Here is an 8737-nt window from a genome sequence, read left to right on the forward strand (position 1 = left end):
CAAATGGGGAACAGGTTCACTTCAGGAACCAATAAACAGCCTTCACCCTGCAAAAGGAGAATTTCTTGATGGAGCCCATGAAAGTAGCACAGGGCAGGGGACCCCAGCGTTGGAACCCCAGCAGTAAAAACATTTGATCTGCCTGTTCAAAGAGGGGCCCGGGGGTTAGAGGATAAGTGGTACAGCGGAGAGGGTGTTTGCCCTGAACAACATGGCTGACCCACGTTCAATCCCCAGCCTGCTAGGAGTGACCCTGAGCACAGCCAGGAGAAACCCTGAGCATCACTAGGAACAACTTCTCCCTGAAAAAGGGGGTTCCTGGGGCTGAAGAGACAACGCAGGGGTGCTTTTCCTGTCTCATGAATTTCTGAAAATTTCTGAAAATGCTGAATTTCTGGCAACACAAATGGCTCCCTAAGAATTCCCCAGTACTCCTAAGCAGAGTCAAGAATAGCCCCTAAGCACTACCCAGTGTGGCCCCAAAACCAAAAAGAGATAGGGAGGGCCTGGAGAGCTAGAACTGGGGCTAGCCACTTGCTGCGAAAGTTCTTTTTCCTGTGATCCCCTGAGCCTACCAGCAGTGATCCCTGAATGCAGTCATGAGTAACCTTTATTCTTTTTTGTTTTGTTTGTTTTTTTGGGACACACCCAGAAGTGCTCAGGGGTTACTCCTGGCTCTAGGCTCAGAAATTGCCTCTGGCAAGCACAGGGGACCATATGGGATGCTGGGATTCAAACCACCGTCCTTCTGCATGAAAGGCAAACACCTTACCTCCATGCTATCTCTCCCACCCCCATGAGTAACCTTTGAACAGTGCCAGCTGTGAGCCACTCCCACCAACATACCCCAGAAAAATGAAAAAAATGGGGGCTCTGGCCATGGAGTGAAAAGTGGAACCTTGGAGAGTATAGAAGCTAACATGGGAAGTTCTACCCTGGGTGTGGAGCAATGAGGGGAAGCAGTGTCCTGCAGGCTGACAAGGGTATGTGTAAGGAGGTGGAAGGGTGAGGATGCATGCTTCATGCAAGGTGGCAGCAGTGTCCTAAGAGACAGTCCAGGACACAGGCCCAGGGCTCTGCACCATGAGGCTGATCTCCAGAGCCTTAAGCCAGCACTCCAGAACACTACCTGATCTCTGGACATGAGTCCATTCCCACAATAACATCTTCACTGCCCTTGCAGAAAATTGGTGAATCCTCCACTTACTAGGGCTCTAGGCTGTAGATGCAGCATGTGGGCCAGTGCTGGGGCCATTCTGTACTCTGAGCCACATCTGGCCTTGCTCCAGGGCTATTCCTGACTTTGTTCAGAAGCAACCCACTGTGATGTTCGGGTACCATGGGGTGGGGGATGGAACTCAATAGCAAATCAATTATATGACCTCCCACACTAACTCTCTGGTCCCTCAATCCACCATTTTAAAAAAATATGGAGGCATTTCTCTGCATGAGTAACCCCTGAGCACCACTAAGTTAGGCCCAAAAATCAAATAAGTAATAAAAAATAAAGTAAAGATATTTTTGTTTTTCAGGGGCCTCTTCAGCAGTGCTTTGTGGGCTACTTTTGATTGGTGCTTATAGTGTGGGAGACCCAGGGCTCCTGCCTACAGTAAGGCCCGTGCTCCCACCCTAGGTGCTGTGTCCCTGGGACTGGATCCATTTTCACCTCGTGTATACATCAACAACGCATGTATTTCTGTTCCCTGCAGAAGCATGATTTACATGCAAATGTGGTGGGCACAGTGCCTTTCTCCTCCAGACCCTCGCTATCTCCAAGGACAGTCCTAACAGGTAAGGCTCACCAGGGCTGAAACAGTAGCAGCAGAAAAGAGAACCTGGTATGATTCCAAGTCCAAGGCCACAGCCGATAACAAGCACCTGGCACAGGGTGGGCCAGAGCCAATATTTGCTACCTATCAGCCATCGCTCCTACAGAGACATGCAGTTCCATTTCAGGGTTAGCCTTGAGGGAACCTTGCAATCCCACCATACAGCTATTTCTATATATTTCATAAAGTGCATATAAAGCCAGGGATGTGGAGCCAAGGACTAGGACTTGCCTTGAACGTTCAAGGCTATGGCTTTTGTCCTCGGCACTGTGAAAATCAAAAATAAATGAAGGGTGGGACTGGAGAGAGAGTACAGTGGGGAGGATGCTTGCCTTGTACATAACAGACATGGGTTTGTTTCCCCAAGACCCCATATGGTCCTCCAAGAACTGCCAGGAGTGATCCTGAGCATAATCAGATGTGGGAAGGAGGGAGGAAGGAGAGAGAAGAGGAGAGGACAGATAGGGGAGGTCAGGAGAGGGAGAAAAGGGGGTGGAGAGGGGGAGAGGGTAACCAGCATATGGTCATAATATTTTTCCATATTCCAAAATATTGTTCAGGGGAAATGGCACAGCTCTGGGTGTCCAGAGAAATCACTCAGTCAGCTGGGGATGAAGCAATGGCTTAGGTCCATAGGCTGCACTTTACCATTGAGCACATCCCCAGCCCTCAGCCACTATGCTCTTCTCTCCCGAGAGTTTTGGTGCTACTTTCAAGTGGACTCAGGGTTTACTCTTTTTTTTTTTTTTTTTTTGGTTTTTGGGCCACACCCTGTGAGGCTCAGGGGTTACTCCTGGCTCTGCGCTCAGAAGTTGCTCCTGGCTTCTTGGGGGACCATATGGGACGCCGGGGGATCGAACTGCGGTCCGTCCTAGGTTAGCGCAGGCAAGGCAGGCACCTTACCTCCAGCGCCACCGCCCGGCCCCATACTCTTGACACTTGTTGTGTTTGAGGGTCACTACTGGTGGAGTTTGGGGGACCCTAAGTGGTGTTGAGATTCTAATCAGGGTCATGGTCATAGTCACATGGAGGCAAATGCTTTAACTTCTGTACTATCACTACGGTCCTCCAAGGTCTATTATTTTTTATTTTGTTTGATTTTAGTTTAGACCACCCCAGCAGTGCTCAGAGCTCAGAGAAATTACTCCTGTTGGTGCTCTGAGGATTATATGGGATGTTGGGATTCAAACTCGATCAGGTTGCATGCTAGGCAGGCAATCTGCCCACAATGCTATTGCTCTGATGCCTAATTTGCGGGGGGGAAGGAATTGGGGCCACACCTGGCTGTCTCAAGACTTATTCCTGGGGCCCGGAGAGATAGCACAGTGGTGTTTGCCTCGCAAGCAGCCGATGCAGGACCCAAGGTGGTTGGTTCGAATCATTGTGTCCCATATGGTCCCCCATGCCTGCCAGGAGCTATTTCTAAGCAGACAGCCAGGAGTAACCCCTGAGCAACGCCAGGTGTGGCCCAAAAACCAAAAAAAAAAAAAAAAAAAAAAAAAAGACATTCCTGGTAGGAGTTGGGGACCCTATGTTGTGCTGGAGATGAAATCAGAGTCAGCCACATACAAGGCTAAGACCACCCCTATTCTGTCACTGCAGTCCCTTTGACAGTAGGTGGATACAGGTAGAGGGTGAATAGAAATGGAAATGCTACCCTGTTAGGGGCAAGCAGGCCTCATCTCTGGTTAGGGACACAACTGTCCCAGGCTAAGATGAGGGTCTGTGAGATGCCCAGGTGGGGGTTCCTCTGCCTCAGGACTGGAGTCACTCTCTTGCCCAGCATTTTTGGCCAGCAACCCCAGAGGGAGTGAAAGAGGCAGAGGAAGCAGGAGAGGGGGTGTTCCCATGGTCTCATCCTGATGATGAGAAGGAACTGAGGAGTCCACAGCAGACCCCTCTCCTCTTCCCCTGACCCTTCTCAATTCTGAGTTCCACGCTGTGCCCAAACTCTATTGGTGGTTCTTACCTGCTTCATGCACTGTGGTCATGACTGGTCACGCTGAGAAACCCCTGGTATGGCAGGAGGGAAGAGCAGGGACAGGTCCCTCGAGGTCCAGCAGCAGCTGATATGAAGGAGTGACAGATGCCACTGGGCCCCATTGCAGGAGGGGGACAGAACGCAGCCTCACAATCCACCAGATGCCAAGGTTCTCTGTTCTGAGCTCCAGGACCACAAGGAAGCAGCTACGGAACGACTGGGCCAGATGTCGCCATGGTCAACCCAGGGTCCGATCCATCATTCCCTAGGCTGACCACAGGCCTGGTCAGGGTCAGTACTGCACATGCAGAGACAAAAGGCCTGAAAATGCCTATGAAAAAATATCTATGAAGTGGCCATTGGGGCCAGAAACAGCACAAGGGATAAGGTGCTTGGCACACAGCCAGCCCCAATTCAATCCCCAGAACCCCAAGAACAGAGAACCAGGAACAAGACTTTAGTGTCAATGGGTGTGGCACAAACTCCCTTAAAACAAATTATTCATGAGGACTGCTCACCTGTGAGCAAGGCACATCAAGTTCTTCCTGTGGCTCCCAATGGGGCTGGGCCCTGTGCTGTCCTGTGAAGGTCCCCAAGAGCCGGGCAGAGCCCATGTGGGAACAGTGAGTGCCAGATTCAGTCTTGAGACTCAGCAGACTGCATAGAAACCCCTGCAGCTGATGGGGGAATTTCAGTGTGGGGTGGGCAGGGGGGCAGGGCTAAGATGCTGGAAGGCTGTGTAGGCTGTGAGTTCACCTCCAGCAGTGCTCAGGAGCCATTAGAGCCCTAGGGAGAGGAAAGACACACTTGGTAGGCCTGTGCTGGACCATAGGTCCATAGGGGTTTTAGTTCATTTTATCATTGTACATCAGGTAGTGCTCAGGTCCTACTTCTCACTGGGGTACAGAGTTACTCTCAGCGGTGTTGAGGGACATACCTGATGCTGGAGATAAAACTGGTGTAGGATTAGATAAGCGCCTTAACCCCTAAATATCTCTCCAGCCCCATCTGGTGGGAATTCTTGGGGAGATGGGGGGTAGGGAGAGAGCACACCTGGTAGTTGGTGCTCAGAGGCTGTTCCTGCCACTGTGATCCCTGGCAGGGCTTGGGAAACCATAAAACGGTGATAAGGATGGAAGCAGAGTTCACTGAGTGCAAAGCCAACACCACATTGTCTGTAATACTTCCCCAGAACCCAAATGATTTTGAAAGGACCAAAGTGATTTATTGATGTATGCTGAGTAAATCCCTGATCCTATTCTGGTACTTTCCAGGGCTGCAAGCCATAAAGAAAAAGAAGAGCATCTCTAACCAACAGGGAAATATCTTCCCTACTGTGCTCTCTGGCCCTCTCAAATGTACATTATGCTAGTCACAGGTATTTGATTTTTGGGTCACACCTGGCAGTGCTCAGGGGTTACTCCTGGCTCTATGCTTGGAAATCGCTCCTGGCAGGCACAGGGGACCATATGGGATGCCGGGATTTGAACCCCTGACCTGCATGAAAGGTAAACGCCTTACCTCCATGCTATCTCTCCAGCCCCAGTCTCAGGTATTTCATAACGATAGAACTAATCATAAAAATGGAAATGGGTTATGTACACCAAGCTAGACTTTAAAAATGTATTATTGGGGACTGAAGAGATGGGAGTTAAGGAAGTTGCCTTGCGCACAGTGAGCCAAGTCAATCCCTGGCTCTATACAGGGTCCCCTGAGCACCACCACTCAGAGATCTTTGGCCTCATTAAGCCAAGCTTTCTGGGGGGGGGGGGATTATATGGAGAAATGAGGGACCACCAGGAACCTATAGGCTACACTGGGTTGCCCATATTTTTTTTTTTTTTTTTTTTTTTTTTTTTTGTTTTTTGGGCCACACCCGGTAACACTCAGGGGTTACTCCTGGCTATGCGCTCAGAAGTTGCTCCTGGCTTGGGGGACCATATGGGACACCGGGGGGATCGAACCGCGGTCCGTCCAAGGCTAGCGCTGGCAAGGCAGGCACCTTACCTTTAGCGCCACCGCCCGGCCCCGGTTGCCCATATTTATGGCTCAGAAGTTCTGGGGCAACTCAATTTCCAGGAATGAATGGGAGGGGATTTACTAGAGTCTCCATGCTCTTGAAACGCCTCTGCCCCAGGCCCTGAGGCTGCTGGGCACCAGGTTTGGCCATTTCCCTGAAACTCCACCCCTTCCGTTTGATTTCGGTACCTGCCTAAATCCTCACAAGAGAGATCCCACCACCAAGCACCAACAACTTGGAAAGGGGCATCAGGAGCAATATCTCCAACAATGTCTTCTGGAATCAATGATTCCTGCAACGTGTGCCCTGCGCAGTTTCAGGAGCATGTGCCTTCATTCTGGGACCCAGAGGCCAGTCTGGGCCCCCACACCAAAGAGAAAGTATAATAGGGCTAGGCAGGGTACTTGCCTTGCGCGCAGCCAACCTGGTGTCAATCTCTGGCTCCTTCATGGTGGATATCCTGAGCCCACCAGGAGTGATTTGTGAATGCAGAGCTATGAATACAGCTCACAAATAAGCCATGAGCACAACTGGGTGTGGTCCAAAATAAAAAAAATTAAAATTAAACAATTGAAAACTGAAAGGTCACAGTGGATTCATCTCCTGAGTGACCAACACCACCCTACCTCCTGAGTCCAGAATGAGTGAAGAGGCAGGAAACAATGTCACTAGCACCCATGCCACATCCCCAGCAGTTCATGTCAGGGTATAGGCAGTGGCACCTGTTCTTTGACACTAGATGTTCCTTCTCTGTGATACCACAACCTGCTATGGACACCCTGCTTCATGCTGGGGTGCAAGAATTCCCACTGGCCACTGACTTTACCAGTGGATCCTGGTTCTCTGAAATGGGGCTGCTGAAACTGGTGTTCAGGGAGGGCACCAGGGCTGTGTTTGAATTACTTTGCAGAGTAAAAGGGAGATTATCATAGGCAGTTGAGATTCTCACTTGTTCTCAGGTTTAGCCCAGTGTCTGTGCTTTAGCTGTAAGAGTTTTGTTGTGGGGGCCAGAGAGGTAGCACAATGGTAGAGTGTTTGCCTTGCACGTGGCAGATCCAGGACGGATGGACCTGGGTTTGATTCCAGGCATCCCATATGGTCCCCCAAGCCTGCCAGGAGTGCTATCTGAGCACAGAGCCAGGATAGCTGAGCACTGCCGGATGTGGCCCAAAAACCAAAAAAAAAAAAAAAAAAACCTGCAAAGTTTTGTTGTAGTTTTTTCTTAGCCATACCCTGCTATACTCAGGGCTTACTCCTAGGTATGTACTCAGGGATCACTCCTGGCAGGGCTCAGAAAACCCTATTTGGTGCTGGGGATCAAACTTACATCAGTCTTGTGAAATGAGAAAGTGCCTTAACCACTGTTCTAGTCCTCTAAGTTTTCAATTTTTTAAAAATTATATATTGGGGCCCGGAGAGATAGCACAGCGGCATTTGCCTTGCAAGCAGCCGATCCAGGACCAAAGGTGGTTGGTTCGAATCCCGGTGTCCCATATGGTCCCCTGTGCCTGCCAGGAGCTGTTTCTGAGCAGACAGCCAAGAGTGACCCCTGAGCAACACCGGGTGTGGCCCAAAAACCAAAAAAAACAAACAAATAAAAAAAAGACAAAAAAAATTATATATTGGGACCAGAATGATAGCACAGTGGTAGGGCCTTGCACACAGCTGACCCAGGACGGACCTGGGTTCGATCCCCAGCATCTCATATGGTGCCCAAGCCAGGAGCAATTTCTGAGTGCATAGCTAGGAGTAACTCCTGAGCATTACCGGGTGTGGTCCCTCCCCCCCAATAAAAGGTTATTTATCATCTCTCTTCTTCAAAGTGTTGTGGCCAATATTTTTAGATACAGACTCTGAACATGAACTTTAAGTTGTACTTTTTTTTCTCCTTTCTCTCTCTTTCTTTTTCTTTCTCTCTTTCATTTTCTTTCTTTCTTTCTTTCTTTCTTTCTTTCTTTCTTTCTTTCTTTCTTTCTTTCTTTCTTTCTTTCTTTCTTTCTTTCTTTCTTTCTTTTTCTTTCTTTCTTTCTTTCTTTTTCTTTCTCTCTCTCCCTCTCTCTCTTTCTCTCTTTCTTTTTTTTTATTTTTGGTTTTTGGGCCACACCCAGCAGTGCTCAGGGGTTACTCCTGGCTATCTGATCAGAAATAGCTCCTGGCAGGCATGGGGACCATATGGGATGCCAGGATTCAAACCAATCACCTTAGGTCCTGGGTCGGCTGCTTGCAAGGCGAACGCTGCTGTGCTATCTCTCCAGCCCCAAGTTGTACTTTTTCTTTTTTTGTTGTTTTTTGTTTTTGGGCCACACCTGGCGGTGCTCAGGGATTACTGCTGGCTGTCTGCTCAGAAATAGCTCCTGGCAGGCACGGGGGACCATATGGGACACCGGGATTTGAACCAACCACCTTTGGTCCTGGATCGGCTGCTTGCAAGGTGAACGAAGCTGTGCTATCTCTCCTGGCCCAAAGTTGTACTTTTTCTATGAATGTTATCTGCAAGGTTCCCTCTGGGCCCATGGCAGTAAGTTCTACCAAGACTGGAGCTTACAAACACACAGGGAACTGCCTTGAAGTGAGGCTCCCAGGGAGAAAAAAAGTTGGGGCTCACTCCAGAAGCTCCTGGGTGACTATGGGAAAAGCCCAACAGCCCAGACTGGCATCAAACCAGCCTCTCAGTGGTGGCACAAGCAGTAGGGCATCTGCCTTGCACGTGCTAGCCTAGAACGAACCGCAGTTTGATCCCCTGGCATCCCATATGGTCCCCCAAGCCAGGAGTGATTTCTAAGAACAGAGCCAGGAGTAACCCCTGAGCGTCATGGGTGTGGTCCCAAAACAAACAAAAATAAACCAGACTGTCATGATCCCATATCCCAGTCCTGCATTTACCAGTCCTCTAGCAAACACCAGAAA

This window comes from Suncus etruscus, chromosome 15 (genome assembly GCF_024139225.1).
Source record: "Suncus etruscus isolate mSunEtr1 chromosome 15, mSunEtr1.pri.cur, whole genome shotgun sequence".
In the NCBI taxonomy this organism is placed as follows: Eukaryota; Metazoa; Chordata; class Mammalia; order Eulipotyphla; family Soricidae; genus Suncus; species Suncus etruscus.